The sequence below is a fragment of the Alligator mississippiensis genome, chromosome 10 (genome assembly GCF_030867095.1).
Source record: "Alligator mississippiensis isolate rAllMis1 chromosome 10, rAllMis1, whole genome shotgun sequence".
In the NCBI taxonomy this organism is placed as follows: domain Eukaryota; kingdom Metazoa; phylum Chordata; order Crocodylia; family Alligatoridae; genus Alligator; species Alligator mississippiensis.
This window is the reverse complement of record NC_081833.1, coordinates 60,776,044-60,803,664: the sequence shown is the minus strand read 5'-3', so window position 1 is coordinate 60,803,664 and position 27,621 is coordinate 60,776,044. Positions and strand designations below refer to the sequence as shown.

The 27,621-nt window shown below is 41.4% G+C and overlaps 1 long non-coding RNA gene across 1 annotated transcript in view; it reads right to left on the bottom strand.

The window, feature by feature from the left end:
* Nucleotides 1-3,830: 3,830 nt before the first annotated feature.
* The window catches only part of LOC109284476 (uncharacterized), a 311,532-nt gene continuing 287,741 nt past the window's right edge, over nt 3,831-27,621 (bottom strand). Inside the window, exon 7 of the long non-coding RNA XR_002091955.2 lies at nt 3,831-5,884. This is a non-coding gene — a long non-coding RNA (uncharacterized LOC109284476). The remainder of the gene's footprint in view (nt 5,885-27,621) is intronic.

Below are 27,621 nucleotides of genomic sequence, written 5' to 3'. Positions count from 1 at the left end.
TGTGCAAGAATCAGCAAGAGAGAGAAAGCAAGCACTTGCACATGTGTGCGCGCCTTGGTGACAATGCACCTCCTAGGTCCATGAAGCTGCTTAAACAGCATTATTTACCCTCTACTACAGGCAAAATTTTGCAAAGTTACAGATTCCAGCCTTCCTCTAGCTACAATCCTACTGTTTAGTGCCTGCATAATGCATGTTCAGTGCCTGTAATGCCATTAGTTAAGAGCCTGCCCTATACCTGGATGCTGGTTTTACACCTGTAACATGCCTCATATTTGAATCCAAACACTGAACACAATTGGAGGGCCTTTGTCAAAGCAAATAACATCTATCTGGAGCAATATGATATAAATACATAGGAATAGAAGAGTAGAAATACGTAGGATTCTTCAGGATTTATTTTTCTCTCCCAAGATAAAGTGACTCATGAGAAACTTTAAGGTGGAGTATGCAAAACAAGGAGTGATTACCAAGGGAAGGTCAGTACTAGTCCTTCAAGTCTGAGCATGTCCCACTGCTGATGCCACATAAATAATACTAGTTAGATGCCTGTGGCTGTGGAAGAATTGCTATCACATTTTTAGTTTCTCCTCACAGGTCTCTGACTCATATCATTCATCACCAGTGAAGCTGAGCTTACTTTTCCCAGTTAAAATACAGGTAAGATCACAGGAGAGAACTGGTAACCTTGTACAGTCTTAGTCAACAGCTTTGCCCCATGGTCTTAAGCCAGAACCACTTACTTGACAAAAGCAAAGGGTTTGTTTCAGCTTCACTGAAAGATGATGGAAGCATGACTTGGATTCTGCTTGGCCCTAGTACATTAATGCAATTAATTATATTGTCTGATAGGATCTGATTTCAGAGCCTTTATTATAGCATGGTAGTGTAAGCAACAGACAGAACACAGCCCGTGTTTCAGATCCCAGGCTGAGTCTACCCAGTTCCAGCTAGAAAAATTGTGTTTTGACCTGTTACACAAGAGGCTGATTGGGAAGTCATTGAAACAGAATATGGAACCCCAGGGTGTCCTTTGCATACTCTCTTCTAACATCAATCTCTCCTAAATCTGTTTTAGGTAACATGTGCTTTCCCCCATGATATTGTCCTTAGAGTCATGACTATTACTTGTATTAAACACTATAGCATTTTGTTCCAAATCCCAGATAGGCGGTATTTTAAACCGTGGCCATCTTATATAATCCATGGCCATTTTATATCATCTGACATCCTCTGCCTTTTAATATTTAACCATGTTTGGTGTCCGAAGCCTCCAAAACAATGTCTTATGTAGAACTAGCTAATATCTTTCTTGTACTAAACTTTTTTTCAATTTTTTCTATTAAAACTGGCTTGACAGTCTTTTTTTTTATGGCCAATTTACCTATTTAAATGCTAAGCTGTATAAGATGTATGGGCCAAATCTTGAAAGGTGCAAAGCCACAGCAACTCCCACAGAAATCAAAGGGAATTGGCAGTACATGATAATTTACCAATGTAGCCTTGAGGTAAAACAGACGTGAATTACTGTGCTGAGATCCATATCAGAAAGGAAAGCTGTAGATAGATTTTTAGCTAAAACAACCTTTTGCTCTACTACATACTTACCTGGAGATTCAAGAGCAGCCTTGGCTCTTACATGACCCAGAAACTACAAGCCACACTGACAAAGGCATGTTCGCTTCCAACAGGAGAAACAGTCAGAGCCCTACCCCAGTCCTCACAATGTTTCTCTCATTTGTAGGCATCTTTGTCAGCTTATATGGGCTCAATCTAAGCCATTTTGTTTCCATCCCCATCCCTTCTATCAAATACTGGGGAGGCCAGGAGAATTTTATTTCATGCTTAAATAGAAAGGACACCTAAATCTGACTGGTTTCACACTGAAAAGCATTATCTACAGAGGACAGGCCAAGACAAAATGCCTCACTATTTCTCTTAGCACTTATACACCCAAAGGCTAAGAACAGACCGTCAAAAAGCCTGAGTCTGAATCGATTCAGTCTCGTCAGGTTAGTCTAAACTGCATAGATTGAACCAATAAGCAGGTGAACAGACATTCACTTCTGATTGCAGAAGTGCAGTCACATGCCTGCAGTGGCTCAGGCCAGAAGCTGTAGATAGTGCTGTAGCAAGGGGGGTGCGGTGAGTGGGGCGACTGCCCTGGGTGCCAAAGCGAAGGAGTGCCAACAGTTACTGCCCAGCTGGGACGGAGTGCGGGGCGCAGCCACAAGCAGCTCATTTAGGGGGCACGGGGATGGGGGAAGAGCAGCTCTTGCTGCTGCATGGACTCCTGGGCAAGTGGGGGGGCATGTGCCTCCCCCCGCTCAATTGTGTATGAAGCAAGGGGGGGCTGCCGCTGCGGGCTTTGCCCCGGGTGCCAAACTTCTTTGCTACAGCACTGGCCGGGGGAGTGCTAGAGCACACCTCCCTGCTCAGCTGGATCAGACAGCTTGGGCCAAGACTAGCCTGCCTACTCTGTGGGGAGTATTGTGTGGGAGGTGCAAAGCCTCCTGGGGTGCTGGGGGACCGTGAGTTAACTTGAATCTGGAAGGGATCTGGAATAGAAGTTCAATAAACCAATTTAAACTAAATCAGTTAAGTCTGATACTACACCAATCCAGGTTTATCTTAAACCAGTTTGGGACATTTTGAAAACAGTTTATGTGCACTGAACTTCTGTTGAGTTACAGGTTTGAACCAGTTTCTGATCACTTAAATTGGTTTGTGTGTAATTTCTGTTCTTAGCCAAAGGGAACAGAAGAGGCAATAACAGGGAGCTCTGTAGTAGTCCCAGTACAGCACAGTCTGGACCCATGGCTAGGTACTAAGGTACTAAATGCGCCTTACAGAAAGAAAGGACTGGGATTTGTAGTAACCTGTCTACAGCCAAATCAACAAAATGTTTGAACAGGGGTATCAGAGTTGCTGCTAGAATGAATGCTTTATGGGGGTCTACCACCGACGGACAGATAATATTCTGTCCATGTTGTCCCCATGACTAAAGCCTGACTGGTAGAAAATAAAAGGTAAATGTAACTGCAACTGTTTAAACACGTTCTTACTCAAAAATACTGCCTGATAGACAAGTGGTAAGTGGGTAGGCTGGTAGGAGAGAACTAAGTCTTCGCAAAAGCACATTGTGGTAAAATGGCTCCAGTCGTAGCTGCAATTTAATGGCAGGTGACAAGTGGGTAAGGCAGGATTGTTTGTGACAGGCTGTCCCTGCTCCCCCTCCTGCTCTCAGCTGGTGGGCGGCAGCGCAAAGTGACTCACCTGGCGCAAGGTGAGTGTGGTCCACCATTCGCTTTCTTCACAGGTGAGAGCAAAGCCCCTCTGAACATGAACTTGCTTTCTATCACCAGCCACTTCCCATGCAAACACTTTCTTGTGTGATGTTAATACTCACTGGTGTTCTGGCAAATACACTGCTGACAGGCTAGTGCCTGATGCTAAATTACTGAACTGCCAAATCAAATGCAGTTTTGAATACTAATACTGTACTGGTATTTCTCGTGAGCATAACTGTACTGAGGATCAGTAAAGTTTGTACAGGGATTACTTTGTATTCTTATATGTATCTGACTGGGTGTCTTTGTATATGCTCTAGAGGAGGGGTGGGTCTGCATCTGATCGTGCGATACATAGGTATCAATGCTCATGGGCTTGGACATGTGTATGTATATCTTACCTGCTCTGGTGTGCCTGTATGTGTGATCTGTACAGAGGTGTGTATGTGTGTGAATGTGTATGCATTTATATGAGGCTCTCAGAACTCTTTACAAACATCAATTAATTAAGTCTTACAGCCCCATGAGTAGAAAAGTTTTATTTTAAACCATTCTGCAGCTGCATATAACAGCTGATCTAGGCACCTTTCCATAAGTCACACAGCAACACAACCAGGCCAGAACCAACGATCCGACTCGGAGTCTCTTGCTCTAAAAACCACACATCAATCCCTTCTTAAAATGGATACATAAAGTTAATTAAATATTATTTTACATTGTTTTGACCAAGAGATCAATAAAGGAAATAGCTATTTAAAAAAATACCAAACATTGTACAAACAATACTCAAAGTGGGGAATCTGGATATAGGATTTATTTTATTTGCATGTGTTAGGAGTGGCAGAAGGAAGCAGTGCTGAGGAAGAGGTGTGATATCATCTATAAGTTATAAGAGCCTCTTTAAATGCATGCAAACAAGCCCTACACCCAGGCTGTGCCCATTATGCATATTCTTTCTGAATCTCTGTAGGTACTTGTACAGTCACATAGTTAGTAAAGAGCACCAAATCCTGTTTAGATATTTGAATACAGAACATGCATGACATTCAGTCTGATTCTTGAATGATGCAAATAGAATTTGACCCAACATATACTTACATGCATGTGTGTCTGTGTGTATTGTTCATGCTTATATCTGTGCTGGTGCACAATTGTGTTCTCTATTAAATCTACAAGTGCAATGAGCACTGTGATTATGCATAGAGGCTCACACTTGACTTATGTAGTAGTCAGGAAATTCAATCTCTTCAGTTTCCCTTTGGAAAGGTGCCATCAGGGTGTTTCTGTTTTCAAAACACCTATTATTGAAGTAGTGTCTACCTCTCTTTTGTGTAAGACAATAATTTTATTGATACATGCCAATAAAGATTATGAGATGTGATGGCAAGTTACAAACTGAGCCAAGGCTTGGTAACTGTAGGACTTCAAGAAACTTCTTTTTTAATGTGAAGTTACAGCTTCAGTTACTAGTCAACATTTTAAATGGCTAAAGTTAAGAAAACGAAGTCACGAAGTAGCTAAGCAGCACTGTTTCTGTGTTATTCTAATCATTGTGTTCATCTAAAATACATGAACATTTTTGTGCACAGAGTAAAAAATTATCCTGGGAAGGGAAGCAGTCATTCTACAGACTGAAATGCTTAGAGAAAAGGATGTTAGAGAGCTGGAAACTTACATTTGAAGGGAAAAGAATTTTGAGTGTTTGCTGTGATAGTAATGCTGATCATGAATGCATGGCTTTAAAAAAAAAAAATCCTAAAATGAAATATTTAAGCTTCTTTTAAAAAGGTATAAGCTAAAAAAAAAAATCCTCAGAGCTGACTAGCCTATTTTCTTCCATCATTTTTTCAGTCTTCTATCATCTCTGGGTAGGATTCAAAATACTATGAAGTCAGAGTCTTTCTACTGTCTTCAGAGAAACCTCTTCCCATTGCACTTTTGAGCGTGACTTAATTTTCCAACTATTCTCTCAGGTTTTTGAGCTCAGATGACTGTAAAACAATTACAGAGTACCTTATGGCTTGAAGGAGGATTTTAATTTTGCTGCTTTGCTAATGCAAACAGTTTTCAATGCAGGTTAGTTGGAGAGTAACATTTAGAAATCCAAGTGAAAAAGAAGTTACATTTTGAGATCATATTTTAGTACAGCACCAAACCAAACACAAAAGGATGCCTAACCCAGTTGGAGCATTTTTCATAATGAGACAATAAGAAATCCACAGTTTCACACAGACTTGAGAGTTAGGTGTATGGGTTACCAAATGGTTTGTCCTCTGCTTTGCCAATTTTTTTTTCTTGTCTGCTAATAGATACCCTGATGCTACTTTACTAGCCACCTAGAACTCCAGTTCCAGGTATAGTTGTCTCTCTCAAACATCTTCAATACATACAGAAGGATGAACGCTCTGTCCGCCTGGCTGATACATAGCAATGTCACACCCAATTCATCAACCATTTTGTCTCAGTAAGCTCATCACATGCAGAGTATTCCTCCAGGATGTGAGTTGTCTAACACCACTTTGCAAACCACAGCACTCTTCCATATAAGATCTTTAACCTTTCACTCATGTCTCATTCTAATCAGTAGAGAAAATCTAAAAAGAAAGGACAAAAGTCAGTGAAACACGGTGTAAATATTGCCACTCCATCAATAAGACTCCACTTATTAAACAGAACTCACGGCAATGTGAAAGACACCAAAACGCAATTTTCTTCTGAACACTGGCATACACTTTTAAGTTTTATGTAGCACCAAAAGCAAATGGAGAACTAGGAGAAAACAAAGAACAAACCTACAGTTTAACACCCGCAACAAACAGCTGTTGACCATGCAGCCCTGCGGAGATGGCCGCAGCCCTGCAAACTTTGCAGTGCTTGCTGTGCCTGGCCCTGGAGGAGCACAGGTGAGTCCAATTAGAGTGCTTGATGCAGCCTTCTTCACCCACAAATGGCAGCAGAGATGTCTGGCCTTAAGTAAGACAACAGGAGGAGTCTTTTGCTTAGAACCAGCGATGCAAAATCACCTACTGAATGTAAAAACCCCAAACCTGCCAGAAACACTTACCAGGAGCAGGGAACTGCTGAGGCTCTATTCTGAGTTTGAAGTGAGGCAAAGTTTCCCTGAAACAAATGTTTTGTCATGACTTGCAACCCTGGAAGCCATCAGGAAGTACAAGTGCCAGCACAGGATGCCTCCAATGTCTTAGGAAGAAAAAGCATCAGCTTCACAAGAACATTGCCACCCCCCACACTTTCATTTTTGCTAACATCATTTTATTATTTTTCGTAATTCTACAGTGAAGGAGGATATAAATAGTGTCACAGTATAAAGATGCCATGTGATTTTTGGAAGGCAGATTTTATTGTCCACTTCAAAGGGAGAAAAAGGTGCAGCCATTCCTTCTTCTTTAGGAGTTTTAGCAAATCGCTCTGCTGCTATTTGGACTGAACATGGACTGTATGTGGCAGGACCATTTTTAGATTTGAAAATAAAGATTTTGCAACTTTTTTATTAAACTAAAAAAATATTTACCACAAGCATTTAATATATGGGTTTTAAGTGGTTTCATTGCAAAGTCCAAATAGCCTGAAATCTATCAATCACTAATAAGTAAAAGAATGATCATATATTTGCATAGACTCTTATGCACACACAATTGTTGAAATGCAGGCACATTTTTAACAACTCTCCACATGGGTAAACTGGGCACCAGAGAAATAAAGTCATTTGTGCAATCTCATAGAGCAAATTTAGGCAAAATTCCCATTGATTTTGACTGGCCAGGATTTCACCCAAGCTCAGGAGTAAAAACTCCCGAGAAATTCTAGACCTCAAAACCTAGTTCTAACCTCTAAGTCCATAACTGCTGAAGAATTTCAAAGCCTGTGGAACAATTCAAAGATTTATTAATTTAAAAACTAATAGGCATATTATCACAAATGATAGTTAATTACCAACTCCGAATTAACTGATCACTGCATTAATCTGCTTTATTTCTATCAACATCAAGGTTTAGTTTTGGGGAAGGGAAGTTTGATTACATATTTTAAATAACATTATTTTATTTTCCTCCAATATCAACAAAATTTTGTTTTACAAGTGCTCAAATTTCACTCACTACCATGATGGGAAAAACACATTTACTGCCGTTTATATTGCTTGTGTTCTTCTTCACTGCAACAATGAGTCATTATTCAGAGTATGTTTATGTAATATCATAAATACCAATCTCTGGTATTTATGTAGCATAGTATTTACTTGGGCAAGTTGCCACATGCACGGAAGAAGTAAACAAAGAGCCATTCTTTGAGGGGGGGGACATAAAAAAGAGTCTTAAAATGAATCCAATTTTCCTTCATAAGGCACTCCTTGTTATTTTACCTAAAGTGGCTTTTTAAGATATACAGCATGATAAAACACAATTCCTAGGAGACATAATTATGGTTCCTAAGAGACTGGTGAATAAACAATCAGGGACAGAGTGTTTGTTTTCCCTAGGTTTTTCTTAACTATTAATGGGAGGCATTAAAAAAAACAGCAAGGAAGGAATGCATTGGGTTGGTGTATTGACAAGGAATGTTGAAGTATGTACCTTGCTGAATACATGAGATTTCTGTCTAAAAGCAAAACTATTTTATTGGATTTCAAATAACTCTATTTTGTAAATGTGTTTGTAGTGGGTGTAAATACCACAGCAAGTCCTTTGTTTTTTATATTTACTGTACTATATAGTCAATGGTACTAAACACAATGCACGTTCCAAAGCAAAGAGCTTGTCTTGTCTCACATTACTCTTAAGCATTTGCACAAACAACTTCCTTCAAGTCAAGGTGACAAACCCTTCCAATATTGTACGCAGTGTTCTGCCTTGGAGCTACGTACAGGCTTGATCCTACAAGTGCTGAGTGACCTCAAATACTATTCTAGTCAACGGATACTAGTGTGCTCAATACTCCACAAGACTGGGCCATGAGAACCTAAGCACTTCCATTAACTTGTATGGTTTTGGATAAGGGCCAAGACGACTATTAATGGCAGAACCAAATCTCATTTGGACCTTCAGTGGAAAAGTTCTCCGAGTGCCTTACAGTGTTAAGCACAGTGGCTTGGGAGAAGTTGTACACTACTGACAATAGTTTGGTCCCTTGAATGTCTCTCTGAAATTAGGCAGCAGGCCAGGGAGATTTGCACCTTTTAGATTAACTCAATCAGAGATGTATGACAAACTTTTGTAAGTAGAGGATTTACTTTATTAGAAGATGTGATCTAATCTGATGAAGATTAGATCGCAGCACTTGATGAAGTAAATCCTCTGCTTATGAAAGATTATGCCATACATCTTTGATTTAGTTAGTCTATCAGGTGCAACTTTACCCTGCTTTTGGCTGACTTTAGACTAATATGGCTAACTATCTCTCTCTCTCTCAAACTAGTCATCCAAAAAAGTAGATGCACCCAAAATTGCTAGCGACTTGAAAATTTGGATTTAGAAGTTCTTAATTCCTTTTCCAGCTCTTCTCTTGACTTTCTGAATGCTTATGAGCCAATCACTAATTTCTCTGTATCAGTTGTCCTATCTGTAAAATGGGGATGATTATATTTAACTACCTCACATGGAGGTGTTAAGTCTTTAATTAGCTAGTACTTGTAACATGTAGAGTACCAGTAGTATGACAAAGAAATATATTTCTGGCACATTAGTAAAAACAAAGCCTTCAAATGAGGGCCCTGACATTGCACTATGGAAGTCAACGGGAGATTTCACTCCAACCTGTATTAAGCCCTAAGAGTTTAGCAGAAACAAGTGTTGCCTTAACATTCTTCCTCTGGCAGTCATGTGACAATGCATAATTTATATTTGTTTTATATATTATTATTTATATTTGTTTTTGATTTATTAACTTCCCTTTTTTAAGCTTTGTTGGAATCATGGTAGACTCCATTGTGCACCAGGAGCATTGAAGTAAATGTTGATGACACTGGGAGTCTGGGAAACATGACAGCTCATGAGTTATAGATTATTGCCTAGCAGATGGGAGATAGTTTGAGTTTCTCTGCATAGTCTCCGTAGACAGATCTGCAAATAATGTAACAAGGGAGATACATTCACAGGATGAAGCTGGTCAAGCTAGTACTTGTTTCTGCTTTGAGGATTTATTAGAGAAGTGAATAAACATGATTGTTGTGCTAATTAACCCCATGTAAGTCACAAATCCTGTCTTTGTAGGGCTTTGTGTATGCTGCTGTCATTAAGGGGCAGTGCCTGTTTCCACCATGTAAACTGCAGTTTTCAAGCTGCATTGAGCCCTGTGGTGAAGAAAAAGAACATACAAAGCAGGGAGGTAGAGGGGGCCCAAGGAAAAGGAAACCCACAGGAAAACCCCATGTTTGTTCATGGCTCATTTGTTTGAGGTCCCAGAACAGTCAACAAAAAAGAAAAAAACCCTAACTAGACAAAATGACTCCCCTTTAAGTGGCCTCTGGCTCACTGCCTATGAGTATCCAAGGATATTGCACATGTGGATAAGGGAGAGTCTAGCAGCTTCTAATGCAAACAAGTTCCTTTTAATTCGGATATTTGTATTACAGTAAAAATGAATTAGAAAGCAAGAGAGTTAATGTGGTGCTAGACTGATGGCTCTAGAGCTGCAGATGATAGCAACAGCAGTGCCAACTCAGCCATCATGTCCCGTGCTTCCTCTCTGCCTTATTGAGGTGAGAGGAGACTCAGCCCTTGCCCCTTCAGTCCTTTCTGTGCCCGGCAACTAACTGCATGTGTAGTGGTGGTTTCGTGGTGTGGGCAGTGGTCTGTTTAGAGATTGATTCTGTGGTATTGTAAATAAATCAAAAAGTCAAATGAATTAACTTTCATTAGCAAGAGCTTGGGAGAAATACATGAAGCATACAGCTGGTTATGTGGGACCTCAGGACCGCACTGAGCCAGGTGAGAGTTGAGGTGCACGCGTCAGTCAGCAAATATTCGTACAGCGCAGCAAGATCTCCTGTTGCAAAGTGCAATGTCAAGTGCAAGTTTTAATGTTAAATAATATTAATATAGAGCAAGGCTGCTGCTCTTCAGACTTCCATTTGCTTTAGTAAGACATAGCCATGTATATGAACTTAGGCAGGACTCTTATGGCAATTAGCCAATCAAAATCAATGGGATTGACGTCGCCAATCACTCAGCTGGTTTTAAATGCCATGCCAGGTATCCAAAAAGTACAAGCGCTTTGGCAAAGCTTCCAGGCACTGCGCGAGGTACTGCTTCCAAATCTCCCAATCCCTCTCATGGCCCACAAAGCCACCCCCAGAATCCATGCTCTTTTGGCTAGAGTGACAAGACAGCGATCATTCAACGAAGACAAAGCTGTGAAGTACGATGGAAAATGCTTTTCATAATTCACATGCCGTACATGCCACAGAATACCCCAAATCCTGGTGGAAATGTGTGCCAGACATCTTGAACCCGAGAACGACTTTGCCCATAATCCCTTGGGACAGAAATTTCTGATTGTGCTCCAGCTTCCCTATAAAAGCTCCATTGTTACTTGCAGCCCAGCCTTCACCAGGAGACATGGCACTGGGCCACAGCCTCCAGGGACATTCTCAAGCTGCACAAAACAAGTTTTTCCAAACAGTTGAAGTATTTCCCAGCCCAGACTCTTACATTTTAATTGTTTGTGCAAGGACAGTAACCCACCAAGCCCTGCCTGTAATGCTACTTGTTTAAACTCCACAGAGACCTTTTTCTTGACCTGCCATAGTGCTTTAAATGGCTATTGGCCATGTAAAACTAGGATTAACGGGCAGATTCCATAGAGTCAAAGCTTCATCCATGATTTTAGAAAAAAAGCATAACGGGATTGGACAGTAAACATATCACTGCCATTTCCTTTGGCATGTTCTTTAAATCAGAAATTTCTCTTAGCCTTAATTTGCAACATTTAATGAAACCCCTGCAGTGGATCATGGACTAACTTTTACTTATGCTAATACTTGATGGTGACAACAGTTATGGCAAATACTATGTGTGAAAGCCCAAGCCCCAGCGCTTCAAAGGTTTCTGATTTCAGTGCGACCTTAGATCCTTTTCAAATCTGGGCCAACCCCAATCAGAAAGCAAGACAGCCAAAGCATACATTGGCTCACAACTCTAGATTATAGTTTCTCAACCTGTGGTACGCATGCCCCTGGGGGTATGTGAGACACAGGCAGGGGGTACGTGGGTACCTCAATACTCTCTCTCTCTTGCCTTCTTTCTCTCACCCTCTTTCCTCTCAAAACTATGGCAAAAAATTCCCCAGTAATAATTTGGCATTCAGCCCTCCTAGCTTTGGGCAACATCACCTCTAGCCTAGGTACATACTTGAGTTGTGCACTCCTGGTATAAAAGGTGGCAACCTTATCCACACCAGATCAGACATCTGTCATATCACAGCCTTATATACACACCCCTTCTTCCACCATACAGCACATTAGTCTGTAAGTATAAAATCCCCTGGAAAATTGAGTGTTGGGGTACTTATCAAAATTTTCAGAAGTTAACGGGTACTTGCTACTTACAAGGTTGAAAAACACTGCTCTTGATCATACCAGGGTGCGATAAAATGCCCTCTCTCAACCCAGAAGCAGGAAAAGATCTTTTGAAGACAACTTTCTGAAGGCTTTGTTGATCACCCTGATGTAACAGCTTCAAAGTTCTCATGTAGGGTTGTTAACCTCTTTACTAGCCCCGCTCAAGACCACAGGGCCATTTGGAAACTGTTTGCAGCGGTTAAATGCTTTCCTGAGGGTGGACTCGTATTCAAGTGAATGGGCTTGATTGTGTGGCAATCTTGGGGGAAGTCACTGGGGCCTCTTTGCAACTGCCATTACAGTCTGTGATGTGGTGCGCCTCCTGCTCACTTGTCCTTGGCTGCAGATACCACCATAAATTACTGAAGCACTGTAGCAATCGACTGCACCACCTATGTCCTACCCCAAGGTGCAAAAAGCACTGTACAGGACTTTTCTACTTGCTTCAGGAACCTCTTTGGTGCTCCACATTTGTAATGGGGAAGAGCCTGAATTAGCCCCTTGGTAATGGTAAGGGAGAAAACAAAATCAGGCCTCTTTCATTTGCATGTAAAAGCCTATCTACACATGTTAATAGAGGTGTTACTTGACATTTGGGGTGAAAGAGGCTTCAAGCCTCCATTTCACATAGCACCTTCCCTGCCAGCAAGCATTTTTTTCTTTTAAGTTTGCTTCAGAGAAAGCTTTTAGACAGTTTACGAAAAGAGCTAACCATCAGTCACTGCCTGTATTGATGGTGATCCACCTCACTTTCTGCCACTTAACCCTTTACAAATAGGCATTAGTATTTCCTGTATGCTCAGGTAACACTGAACTAATTGGGAATCACAAGCAAAGTTCATAGGAACAAGGAGCCTGTAACTTGACTTTTTAACTGCAGAAGAACGACATGAAGCCAAGTCACTGCTCAGCACGATGGAGTGCTTGGTGGTTTTAGTATGAAGCCCTCCTGACGGCTACTCCTCAGTGACGATAAGGCAAACAGCATTAGACTTAGAGAGGTTTTTTCCTTGAGTATTCATCAACAGACCTAGCCTTTGACAGAACCTCAATGCAGGTCTTAATGACCTGCTTCAAATAGGTAAGTGTCAAGTGAGCAAAACCTTTTCACAGGTGTCTAAATGCAAGTTGTTTTTAAGGAAATAAAAAGCTTCAAAATCAGCTTCAGTAGCCTTGCATACAATGCTTTCATTGAGACCCGCTTCATGGATTGAAGCAGGGAAGTTTGTACTTAAGGACCCAATCCATTGGTTGAAAGACACCCATTGACTTCAGAGGACTTTGGATCAGGCCCTAGATAAATATGCAAACAAAAGAACCTCTCAGCATATTTGCAAGCTCTTACAGCTTACAGTTTGTGATGGTGGCAACGTGCAAGTTATGGAGAGGAAGCATATAGCACACCACTGTGTAAAGTTCCTTGACTCTGGTAAAGTTTGTTAGAACAATTGTATTTATAAATGCTGAGACAGAGCTACAGAGCTCCTCATGTACGGAGAAGGAGAGGGTAATTCATTTTGAGTCTATTAGGGAAGTGCTGTCCTAAATTCTTCAGCCCAGAAACCTTCACAGGTAGGAAAAGTCAGGCAAAGATAAGGAAACCTGATGCCCATGTAAAGAAGGCATGCATTAAAACTGACTTTGGCAAGCTCTTGCTTTTTAACTTGCTCTCATTTCTTCTCACACATTCCCAACTTCTCTAGACTTCAAAATTAAACACTCCCTCCTGAGGTTTGTTGATGGTACTACTGCTTAAAACTTGAGGGTATATACAAATGAAAAAGTTACAGTGAGTTTAAAGTTAAGTGGGGACTTACCATGTGCCATCTACTTGGTAACTGGCCATGCTCACATGCTTATCCCACAGGGCTACTCCTCAGTGAAACAGGGCTCTGCTAGCAGTCTAGTTGAAACTACTTCCTCTGAATGGAATAAACTGTACTAGGAAAATAACTTTTTTGCCAGTATACTTGCATTCCCACTGGGAATCTTGCCAATAGTTACATCAAACAGGGAGATGAATTTTTTCCCCACTCGTAACCAGCACAGGTATACCAGCAAAATTGTTAAGTTTACATCAGGGTTGAGCCTGGAAGCTGGTCCATTACCCAGGGTCTTCCTAATAATGGCATAGTATCTAATAATTGGGTGTATTTTGCAGTTACCATCGCATAGGTCTCACCTGTTTTACTAAATACACTACAAAACACTGACTGTAACTAAACAGTATTACTGTGCGGAGACCTGATGTATATCCTGTACACTGAAAACACTTGTATGTGAACATGCCATACAGAGAGTGTCCAGATATGCTGCTGTTATAAGTTTGCTGGGTTTGCTACTGTTCTGCAGTGAAACATTCCTTGTTTTATCACATGCTTTAGCCTCAAACAGAACAGAAACAGTGCTAAATAAAGCTGTTATAAGGCTTCATCTTGCTGCAACAGAAAAAAAATGAAATGCTAATTAGTAATCTCAACAACAGCAAAAAACAAAGTAAAACGTAACCTAATTTGTAAAGTGAGGCTGTTGCTTTTTAGTTGTTGTCCAAGAGACCTGTTTAGATAGTGTATGAATATAAAAACTTGAATATACATTAGAATGTACAATTTACAATACCATACATAATATTGGTGTGTTTTAGCCAGACCCAAAGCAAACTGTGCTACTTATGGTCCAGTTTTGCCTGGTGCTTACTGTTCTTGCCAGCCTTTGAACCAATAATTTTAAGAAAAGCATTGTAAATTCTGCTTATTGAATAACAGCAAATTCCAGGCCTTTAGTGGAGATGCTGTGTACCAGTAATAAGTGATAGCAACAGCACTACAATATATTTCATGACTACTGCAGCTGATAGAATGGAGGTGGGAATGTTACTAGGAAAACCCGCCTTCACTTCCTAAAGGATGTTATACAATTTTTGACAATTGTTTAGGATCATGTTTTTGTAAATATTTAACTGAAGCTCTTACCAAAACAAATGGGTCTAAAAGGGTTGAATTCACTCATCTCATGATCATGAGCAGGGCTGGATTAACACATAGGCAAACTAGGTACATGTCTAGGGCCCAAAGTGAAGAAGGGGCCCAGTTGCACTTATTTTACATGTTATAATTATTGAGTGAAAAAGTAATATAAATATACAGTATTAAGTAGGGGCCCATGAGTTTTTTTGCCTAGGACTCAGTAAAGGGCTAATCTGGCTTTAATCATGAGAACAACACAAAAGGACAGTGATAGTCCTTGTGTGTGAAGTAGTCATTCCACGGAAGCTGACAGACGTTCATCTACTCTTGCTAGAGCTAAATACGGTCCAAAGACTTATTTTCTGCTGAACCGCTTATTAATACTTTAAGCCATGCCGTGGCTGACCACATCTAGTTCTCTGGATTATTCACGTTGAGTTCACCTATGTAGCCATTAAATTTAAGGCATTTCTAGTGATCCTACTAGGTTTTAACAAGTCAGAAGGGATATCTCTTTGATGTCTCTGGTTCCTAGTCAGACAACTGAATTAATTAAATATCTCAGGGATTTATTAAGAACATAAAAAATATGCAAGAACTATATTCCTAGCTCCTAGACCACATGGTGACTTTGTGTACACGTTAGAGAGACTGATGACAAACTGTTCCTCTTTGCTCAGTACCCAGTGCAAAGAATCTGATCAGACTTGTGTGACTAGGATTATTGTCCAATAATCTGATCACCTGCTATCATAAATGTCAGGGATACAGTTCCTCTTATCTGTAGGGGGAAAAAAGTACCCACTTATATATAATCTTCCTGCTCTACTCTGTTGAGATTGGAGAGCAGAATTGGACCCAGACTGAAGAACAAATAATTGGAGAATTAGCTAAATGTAGTTGGATATCGGGGTGTCCATGAGAGATGCATAATGTAAAATCCTAATGTCTGTTCTCCCTGCATGTTTTTTTGGTTCTTCTGAATTCGTTTGTCATTAGCCAGTAGTTTGATTAGGTAAAGCTTCCTTTCAGGAGATCTTCAACTAAAAAAAAATCATGCTGTTTCCAGTTGTTGAACAGGACTAGCAATTTGCAATAATGACAGCATTTGGCAACTAAGCCCAAAGTCTGATAACTTTGGAACAGCCCAGATTTTTTTAAATACCAGAATAATTATGGATCAACATATATGTTGAAGGCATCTGACCAGTTTTCCTGTCTGAGTTGATGCAAAAAGTTACTGATATCGTTATTTGTCAAGTTCTCTGAAGAGTCTGTTCAGCAGGAATTTGTGCTTTCTCATGTGGATAATTTCCTCTCATTGAAAGGAGATGGATTTGATCACAATTGGTAGCCTGTTCTCTTGCTTAATAGTTGGCCTTTCCAAGTGGTATAATTTCTTGTATGTTTTAAGGCCAATGGGTTATTGCTGGTCATTATGGAGATTTCCATAGCAAGGTAATTCTGTATTACTCAAGTATTGTAAGCCCTTTTCATCACAGATTCCATTTTGATTGTAGTTCATACCATGCTTAGAACAAGGGGGCCTCAGTAAGGCCCTTCTAGATGGTGCAGTAAAACAAATGAAATAAGTAGCAGCAGTATTCATTGAGGACCAATTTCCAGTGGATGCTTCTATTAAACACAATATTTGCCATATGGATACCTTGAATATTAATAAGGTAAATCCTGAGCTTACCAAAGTTTCAAGTAGAGCTTGCTGGAGAAACTCCATTGGAACAGTTTAGCATCAGATAATGATGACAAAGATTTGTCACAACTGAAAAACTTAATGAAATTATGTAGGGTTGTTGGTTGTAGCCATGTTGGTCTAAGGATATAGTCAGGCAAGGTTCTTTGGGTTGATGTGATATGTTTTATTAGACCAACTAAATAGTTGGAAAAAAATTCTTTGCAAGCTTTCAGGCACAAACACCCTTTGCCAGGCACAGAGAGACTCTGCTGGTGTTATGCTTGTAAATGAAATTATGTCACTTTCACTGAAATTTTATTTGAAGAAAAATATTCTGACATTTTCCAGAACGTAGTTTTTCATTCTGAGATTATTTTTATCTTAATTTTTATTTTATACATTATATTATGTTTTGATTGAGCTCGAGTGATTATTTTTTATTGCAAGTTTCTTTTGTCATTACAAAATTTGAGGGATTCTTTAGAATTGCAGCAAAAATAAACTTCAAATATCAAAATCCTCGGTGAGACAGAATTTTCTTTCCCTGCTTGCAGGCTTTTCCCAACATATGTACTAGCTGTTTTTAGGGCTTCTTTTTAGGGTGAATTCACAACTACAAAAGGGTTTTATTTAAAGTTGTATAGGCTGCAGTTAGTTATTAGGGGTGTGCAAAATGGGCCATATTTGATTCAGATTCGGATTTGGCCCAAATCAGGGACAGTGAATCGATTTATTGATTTGGATCACTGTCCCCATTCAATTCAGCCTAATCCAAATCTGAAGATTCAATGCTGATTCGGAGAATCAGCGATTCAAACATAGACACAGCTTTAAATGTTTTTTCTACATACCTCAAGGTACCAGGCGTGGCTCATGAATGCCGCTATGGTGGGGCAGATGGAGTGTCCCAGAGGAGTGCAGGGAAGCCCCCTGCGTGCTCAGTGGCAAATCCAGAAATGGACCAGAAGTACTTGTGGTCCACTTCTGGGTCTGCCGCCGAGCACACAGGGGACCCCCCCTCCATTCTCCCCCAGCTCAGCAATTGGCCATGGGGGGGACCCCAGGTGACCCCCAGACCCAGGAGGCACCAGTCACTGAGCTGAGGGGCGGGAGGGAGGGCCCCCCGTGCGCTCCTTAGCAGACCCAGAAGTGGACCAGAAGTGCTTCTAGTCCATTTCCAGGTCTGCTGCCGAGCACACTGGGTCCACCCCTTCCCCACACTCCCATGGGATGCTCCATCTGCCCCACCATCTCAGTGTTCACGAGCCACCTGATACCTTGAGAAATGTTTTTTCTATATACAAAGCTGTGTCTATGTCTGAATCATCAAATCTTTCAATTCAATTTGGAGAAGTTAAAGGGTCTCCTGATTCGATTTGTGTTGAGAGATTCAGCCGCTGAATCAGGCCGAATCTCTGCCGAATCGAATCAGCGACCAAAGCTTCGCACAGCCCTATTAACTATCTGTACAACAAATGTGTGCATTTACATCAGTGAAAATATCTTCATATCAATATCTCAATGGCCTTCACTTTTTCTGGAAGACCTCTGCTAAGAAAGAAGTGATAATTTATTGCCAATAATAGTGGCGGCTTTCTGATTATAGAAGCTGAACCAAAGTCATTCATTTATTTTGCATAAGGCATAAGCCACTTAACAGGCATCAGATGATAGTAACTTCTGGGCCTCTGCACTGGGTTTGAGCAAGTGAGCTAGTGATTGAATGCTTTATTTTGTTACCAGTATCTTTAGGCATCCAATATACTCAAAGTCAGTCATACTGCACCATTGCTGGGTTAGGATATGGAAGTTATATTCCATTTGTTTTGAGCAGATAATGTTTGTAGATTGAAACATTAAAAAAGCACTGTTGGCTAGATTAAAATTTTCAGATCCTAGATAGTTTTTTTCTGCCCACAAACAACAATTACAGGCTCATTATAACTATGCATACACACACTCACAAGCATGTACAACCACACAGTGGGGCACACTCTGATTGTGCAAACACTGATAGAAATCTAGTGTAATACAATTAATGGCAAAGGAGTTATGCTGGATTTACATTACACTGATATACCTGAGGCCAGAATCCATCCCATGACAGCTTTATAAAGCGCAATGCTGTAAAGAAATCTACTATCTACATAAATGTACATTAATGCAATGTCAGCTAGGTGCTGGCTATGTATTGTACTTATTAGTATTAGCATTATGTATTGTGCTTCCTATGTATTGTACTTATTGTAAACTGCATGCCAGGTGTTTCTTTCTTGGTTTTTTTAACTGCAGAGTAATTGTGTACTGCAGCTCATGTAATCTGGAGAGTCCTTCTGTTCCTTCAGAACGCAAAGGCTCTGTGTCGGGGTAAAAACTAAACCAAATGCACATTTTACCATCAGAGGCTGTTTAGCGCTCCTGCCTCTGTTCAGTTAGTTCTGCAGAAATTTTGCTAAACAAACAAGCAGAAAGCAGGTCAATGTCCAAACGCTGGCATGACACTTAAACTTCATGAATTGTAGGTAAAGGAGTAAAGAGTTCACCAAAACAAATTGCCTCTGCAGCGAATCAAAATGCATGAAACTCATCAGACCAAATTCATACCTGGCTACAGTTTGAATGACTGCTACTGGTTTCCACCAAGGTAACATGGCACAGTAGATTGTCATAACCCACTTCCTTCCACCTGGTGCATGCAGGGGACAACATGGTCTCAGGGCCACCAGATGGAGACAGAAACAGGCTGAAACCTTATGATTAATTCAGTGACGGGCCACATAAAGGGACACAGTCAGCTGAACAACCTCTATTTCTGTTCCTTTCCAGTCCCTAATTCAGCAAAATCCTGGAGCCTTATCTAAGTAGTTCACCCATTTTTAGTTGAGCACTACCCTGTAAGTGGCTCAGTTTTACATGTCACCTTAATGACATTTGACCTGCTTTTCCCTGGTGTGTTTAGCAAAACCATTGGATTTGGAACAAGTCCTTTCACCTTCACTGTGTTGCGCCCTTCTGCATTTGACATGCATCTCAGGTAGCAGCATTTAGAATCAGTAACACAATGCCCTCATGGGAATATCCATTTATTTCTGTGTGCATTTTGCATGGCCCACATGATGGAACAGTTACTGAAACATGACCCCGTGATTTAGCAGCCATTCCTTCCTTCCAAAGTACACATACCTCCATCAACTAATACTTTTTACTGTAAAAAAATCTATTTCCTTTTTACAAGGAATATGTCAGTCTCCTTCAGTCTACTTCCTATTCTGAAGCTGACACTGGAACAACATTGACTCAGTGAGGTCCATCTTTATTCAACTTACTTGCTACTGATCAAGTAGTAATATAAACATTGCAGGTCACATCAACAGGCATAATTCTCCTCTTGGAAATGGAAGAAAAATATTATTATTATTATTGAAACTGGAGAAGGAAGGGTGTATTAGGTAATCTACTCTCTGCCAAACCAGAATTATTTGCAAACTCTCAAGCACATTGTCTACCGTGGTTGATTCAAGTGATTCATTTAGTTGATCATCAATTATACTGACCACGGTGTTGGTAACTTTTCTCAGTATCCATAAAATTTAAGTTCAGCCATTTTAGATCAAGTTTTTACTTCCCCTTTGCTTTCTCTCTATCTTTCTCTCCACATAGTTCCTTTTGGCAAAATCTGTTCCTATTGAATTTTTGCTTGCTGTTGTCTTTTCTATGTACATTGGGTATTTCAAAAGTTAACTCTGGTCCTACTGAAGAAAATGGTAAAACTCATCAGGTGCGTCCAGATGAGTGTGCACATGCATTTCCCCGGGGACAAATAGCAATGGCACATAGTTATGCTGCTGCTACTTGTCCCTGGGGAAGGCCCCTGCACACATGCTCTGGTGCACAGGTAGGGGAGGGGAGGCTGGGGCCAGCATCTGGGCTGGCCCCAGCAGCCTTACCTGAAGTCCTGGAGCGATTCTGGCATGCGGAGCCTGGCCAGCAGCTGGAGCATGGCGCTGGCTGCCCAGGCTCCAATTTCAGGTATAGCACACTGCAGCCTCAGTTTTTTTCTGGCACATTTTATTTTTGATAACAGGATTTCCTGATATTTAATTTTGGCTCGGTACTGCAAATAAGCAGTGAAGAGAACCTATTCACATGCACTGCACGTGTTTTGTGGCACCTCGAAAGTGTTTGAAGTGCCGCAAAGCGAACATGTATGCTCATCTGGACGTGCCCATAGTGACTTCAACAAGAGCTAAGTTAAACTAGCAGTTTTGAAACATAAATTAGTGAGACTAGTGGGATCTCGAGGAAATTGCTCATTCAGCTATAATAAAATGAGAGGGGACAGAGTGCCACTACCTGCTTTGCTGCCTTTGATTCCAGAAAGGTTGTGGTACACGAAGTCTGATTCTCAGATAACATAACTCCCATCTAATCAAGTACCTGGTCAGTTCTTCTAACTAGTAACTGGCCCTCTCATCAGACCTTACAACAGTGGTTCTCAACCTTTTTTAAGGGTAAGGCACCTCTCGTTAGACTCAAGGAACCTATCAGACTCTTCTTAGCTCTCACTCATTTTTTTAACTATGGAAAAACAATAAAGCAATTTGTTCTGTTGAAAAAGAAAGGCCACAATAGGTAAGCATGTTTTTGACACTATGGATTGCTGTTTGAAATCTCTGGGTTTTCCTTGTGAATCATGTCAGAGTGTTTGAGCACCTAATAGTGCTAATATTGCGCGGCACCCCACAACACCCTTCAAGGGATCTCATGGCACCCCAGGCTGATAATCTCTGTTTTAGACTAATGGCAAAACTCTATAAGCCACAGATTGAGCATCTAAGTCTGGCCTGGAAAGCTCTTACAAGGATTTTTATTGGCAGTTCAATAGTTCAATATCTGCAGGTGTGGTTGTGTGCTAAGTGCACACCTCTGTACAGAAACGCTCTCTTCCCTGTTCCCGTCTGACTTCACCTTGAATATTATGTTCAGTACTGGGCAACTCTGTGCAGAAAGGCGCAAGCAAATAGTAGGAAAAGTGAGAAAAGCAAAAGGCATTATTAAAGGGCAAGAGAGGAGAGATAAAAACAACCAAGTGTATACTACTTAGCTAATCAGCAATCAGAATTAAGTGACGACCTGTTGGGATGGGTTAGGAATTATTCAGAGAGCTGAAAGCATAAAGGAAGTAAGACTATTAAGAAAGGACCAGATCTTCCCACCAAGACCCAGGAGACTGGAAAATATTGTCCCTAGGGAAGAGGTGAGGCCTTGAAGTGGAGAAACCATTTATCAATTCAGTTGAAGCACTGAATAAGATTTTATAATAAGTAAAAGAATAAAGAGAAACATACAGAAGCTTATCTAAAACAAATTACAAATCAGAAATTACACCCAAAATAAAAGCACCACTTTAAGGCAACAGGTATCCATGCAATAAAGAAAATCTAAAAAGGAGCATTTATTTTCTTCCCTCATTCCTAGGCCTTTCATCTTCTACCTTCCATCAAGCTGGTGGGGAATTAATTGAGAAATTGGATCACTATAAAGCTACAAAAGAAACAGAAAGATCATGATGGCAATGATGCAAAGTTGCTGAGCAAACCACTTGTCAGTGTGCACTTTCAGCTAGTCTTGAGGCAACTGGTTCGCAAGACTAAATAAACAAAGCTTCCATTTTAGCCTTTCCTGATTCCTTTAAACCAGGGGCAGCAAACCTGCACCCCAAGGAGATGTTCCCTCTAGGTGCAATGCTTCTGGCAGGCCAGCGAACTCAGGGGTGGGACGAGTGGTGGGCAGGGGCTGCTACAGAATCTGGGGCTATGGGGCCCCGTTGGGCATGGCTGTCAGCCGCAGGGGTGCGAGGGAGGGCGATACCAACAAGGCCCTGCTCGTCCCGCCGTTGCCTGGTCTGCCACCACTTGGCCCACCATCATTTACCTCCACCGCTGCTTGCCCCACCGTTGGTCCTGCCACTGCCTCTGCTGAGGCCCCATTGCTGCCAGGTTCTCAGTTCAGATCCGAGCGAGAGGGCGTGGGAGTGGGGTGCGTTTGACACCCCTGCCTGAAATATTTCTGAGCAGATTATCATTGTAAATCTTGGGAAGTTATTTTTAATGACTGTTATTTGTGTTACAGTAACACCAACAGACTCCGAGATGACAGTCCATTGTACTCAGCCCGCTGTGCAAACACATAGTAAAACCCTGAAGAACGTAAAAGCTAAAGGCCTTTTCCTACGAACAAACACTATGCATTTACTTAACTTGACATCCTGCAAGCAATGGGACTATACACAATGACTGAAGGGCAACATGTGCAGAATCATTCCATTTTTGCATAGCATAGAGGTCATTGTCACCAATGTAAGCATTTCCAGCTAATATTAGTCAGTCTAGTCTAGGAGATCTAACGTGCCTAAGAAGTTAAAAATAACTTCCCAAGATTTACAACTGTAATAATTTACAACTGTAATCACTAGGACCTCCTGGCCTTGAATTAGACTGCTGATTAGCACTGTTGCTAATTCCCCAGCATTCTTGCCTGTGTCTGGCCCCAGAAAATCATGACACTGGCAGGAAAAGTCCTAAGGTTTTTTTAAACATTAATAAAATGTGGGTTGGTTTTATTTTGTCTGAAGCTTCTGAGCTGCAGGGACCACGTGGTCACATTTCTAGGTTTATCTTGACAACCAAGGGGACTAGAAGCTTCAGTCTTGAAAATAAAAATGGAGCTTCTCCCCTGATCACAAGCCAGTGCTTTTAGGAAAAAAAACTCAAATATCACTGGGCTAATGATACACTTAGGATATTTGACTCAGGGACATCACTCAAGTTCCCCTCAAGCTCTTTTGCTCTTATGAAAAAAATGGGGTGGTAATACCTGCTTCAAAGAGGCATTGTGAGTATTAACAACAAATATTGATTCAAAGTTGAAAATACTAATTCTTCTGATAAAGGAGATATCCAAGGTGTAAAATCTTTCTGTAGATAAGCAGCATAAGAAACACAAGACTGAGCTCTGTGCTGCTGAAATGAATGGAGAAGGTTTTGAACATATTTGTAAATCACTCCATTGGCAGTTGGGCCCACGGCAAGCTGAAATCCAGCACTCTGGAAGCTATTACAAGAGTTCTTCATTCTTCTTGCCACGTCTTCCCTGCTTGCCCATCTTCACCTTGACCATATGCATATTAGTCCTAAACAGAGCTTGCTGTAAGGTTGCCTAAGATACAGCCAGCTCCAAACCTGTGTCTAGGTTTGGAGGGTATCTTATCTTAGTTCCAGTGACAGGAAAAGGAAGAGTAACAGTGCATGTATGCAATAAGCAGGGAGAACCCTGGAACTGGGCAACACATTCTAACTCTCCAAAAAAAGAATATTTTAGGCTTTTGAGGCTAGATCCTTGGCTGGTGTAAAGTGGTACAGCTCCTTTGACTTAAATGGAGCTAAGAGTCTACATGGTGTAGTTAAAGATCTGGTCTTTAGTAGCTGAAGAATTGGATGCACCTTAAATGCTGCACAAGTGACTGGAGTTCTTTGGCTCAGTGCTCTGCCAGATTCAAAAGGAAGGGAGCCAGTGTTCTCAAAGGGACTTAGGGAAGCCAACCACAGATTCCAGTTTGTGTCATTTATATGTTAAAGATTTCAAATAGCAAGTATGAGTCCACTTGGCTTTGTGTCACAGCACTGTCTGGCAGCAGATGCAATTTTTCTGGTCCCCTTCTGTGCTTTGGACTATGCTTCTGAAACTGTGTCACACCTAATCATTGATTAATTAATCACAAGCATACATATCTCATTTTCTTGCCATTGTTACCTAGTCCCTTATATATTGGATCCAGCCATTGACAGTGCTTATTACTGCCTTTAAATGGTCCCTGGGCTTTGCAGAACAAAAGGCTGGCCTTAAAAAATATGTTGCATACTCATATACAACAGTGAAAAACTAAAACATGTGCATGTACATGTGTACATGTCAAATGTGTAGGTGGACAAACACACAGTCTTGTCTCTCTGTCTAACTCTCTTCACCACTGAAGCAGGCTGTCACCTACAAAAGCTTATGTTGTTTGAATGAGCTAGTCTGAAGTCAGGCAGAAGGCAGGGCAGGGTGGCACCTTAGAGACTAAGACACCTAATTAGCTCTCTCTCTTCCCCATGTGAAGGTAATTTCATTAATTTATCTGTGTGCGCCTGCCCTCCACCCTTGCCTCTTGTGTTTAAGGTTGCAATCTATCTGCTCGACTGTGGGCTATACAGGAGGTGACTTCCTGCAGTGTTGCAGGGCTTCTTCCCTTCTCACTTCCTTGGATTTCAGATTCCTCTTTCTTCTACCCACTGGCAAGGAGCAGGAGCAACTAACCTGTGATGCTACACCTTCCCACCAGAAAGACAGGAGGACAAAGACAGGGAAAAAAGTAAGATAAGTGCAGCCACCTATCTGGATGTGGAGGGCTCCTGGCAGTAGTCAGCGCCTCTGTAAAGAGTTCTCTTAATAGAGGCACTGTGGTGTTAGAAACACAGCATCAACTCATATTACGTGGAACTTGATGGCAGTGGTGACTCTAGTGAGACCTGCAACAACAGTGAGAGTGTGATTAGCAGGCAAAGAGAGCAGAGCAAGCAGGCAGAATGGAAGACCTCAAAATGCTGGATTTCTAGATGACAAACTGCACAAGCATAGAAGCAGCAGAAACAGGAATAAAGTTTGTATCTGGAGGTGGGGAGAAAGATGTGACAGCAGAGGTACTAGTGTTTTACCATCTTGAGGAGAAAAGGATGGAAGTGGCATGCTGTTGCCAGGAATAATGCTTGAAACACCATCAGCAGAGAGAGTATTCATCAAGAACTATGACCTCTGAGAAAATGAGAATGCACAGGGAGTGAGGGAGGGGGCAAAAGAGAGAGGTTTGGGACCTGGAAACAAGAAACAGAAGAGAGACAAGATATTTCTGTATCAGCATTCAGCATTCTGGCCTGAACATGTAATTTTTGAGGCACAGAGGATTCACTCATTCAAGACAGGATTGCTTATGATGTGCACCATTCCAGTCCAGAGAAATGCGTCCAGATAGCAAGGGTAGCTGCAGTGTCCAGGGAAAGGATTACAAGAAGAGTGGGAAGGACATAGTTAAAAGACTTCAGGAAGCAGGTCAGACAGACCAACTGTGAATGCAGGCACCACCGTGCAGTGCACGCACTGAGAAAAGCACCCAGTTCAGGGGCATCGATGCAAGGTGTGTGGGAATCAGAAATGCTTTACGTCTCAGTGCTGCAGTTACCCCAGGAAGAGAAAGAAGCAGCAGCTCTGAAGACAAAGGACCTTCCCTATGGAAAAGAGAACGAACATCTGCAGCACAGCATTGCAGACCCCAAACCTCCCAACCTACATGAGGCACAGAAGGTGCCCACTATCTGACTGCCATCTTTGCAGGAGTGCTGTTTGATCAGTGAAACAATTTGATTCCTGCTGGACACCAGAGCTAGCTGATTGGAGTTTGTAGTAATCGATACACAGGAGCACCCCTGTCTCCCTCCAGCAGGGTAGTGTAAGCCATAGATTTAATCGCTGGTGTTTACAACATCAGAACATCCTCAGTGAGTGAATAAAAGAAGACGAGGCAGACAAATGCTACCTATTCAGTGTTCTGAGGACACAGCTTAAGACGCTATGTCCATACAACATAGCAAGGCACCTAAAACACATGCTCAAGTTAAAAACATTGTCAAATGCAGTCCATTAGACTATCAAAAATCCAAGTTCCCACTAGAGCCATTGAAGAAGCCTGCGAATAAGTAGCATCATTACACCTGTTGAAACTAGCACAGACTGTAACAGCAGCATAGCAGTGGTGAGAAATCCTTCGGGCAAACTGAGATGCTACAGCAGCTATCCAAAGCCACTTAAGAGACTGTGGAACCGGAATCAGTGCCCATTACCAGTTATTAAGGTCACACATGGTTTGATTTATCCAGGACACAAGCATTCACAGATTCACAGAAATTTAGAGCTGGAATTCAATTTATGATGTCAAGAATGGGTTCTGTCAGATTGAGCTGGAGGGGCAAACAACAGTATACAAAACATACAAGAACAAGAGAAATCATTGAAAGGAAAGATGCTGCCTCCAGCATGGAACTTGGAGAGGAGCACAGATGAAATGCTAATAGCTGTTTGCGTCACCTCTCTAAATTGTTCCTTATTAAAGAACCAGTTTCGTTTTAGAAGCATGGTGTGCTCTCATGTTGGTATCCAGCATACAGTACATGAAAGAATGAAGAACGGTAGGAAAATTATCTGAGTCAGGAAGGTGTGTTGCTTTAAACATAAATAATTACCATTACAAGAGTTACCGCAAAGGTTCTATCTTTTTCACATGCAAGAGAGCAGCCCATTAATGTCTCATGAAGATGTCTCCTTTGACAACCCCCATCCCTCCCAGCTCCTTGTGCCCCCTCCCAGCTCCTTGTGTTTTGTCCCTCATTTATATGGCTTTGTACCAATCTCAGTGGGCTGTAAACACCCATGGTTTCTTCTTAGGTTCTCAGGCTTATGTTCAGCTTCTTTGTAACCACTTAGGTCTCCCATCTCTAACTTTGCACCTACCATGTTCATAGACTGGTCCAAGCTCTGCTTTTTCTCTCCTCAGTTGCTTTGTTGCAAATATTTTTGTGTCCCCCTTCCTCCCTGGCTCACCTGTGTGGTTACCTATTCACTGCTATCACATATCCATGCAGCTAGTTTATGTCGAGGTAACATGAATTGCATTTCTCTACAACATCCAGCATGCAGTGATACTGGGACTTCCCCAGAAAGCACTTCTGATTCACTTGCAGCAGACTTGCTCACAAGAAGTGATGAGCAAGTGGCTTGCTCTTAGGGAGTGGCCCAATGTAGTCAAGCACAAGATTTGGTACTGAGTATACAACCCTGATGAGAGGTTCGGAGAAAATTGCATAGTGCCCGTAGCCTGGGTCACAAAAGGCAAAGAACAGCAAGTCCTTCTAGAAATTCCCTCAGGCTCCTTGACTCCCTTGGCCTGCTTACAGGCGGCCGGTGGCAGGAAGTCCATAAGGAGGGGTCTGCCTGGAACCCCAGACT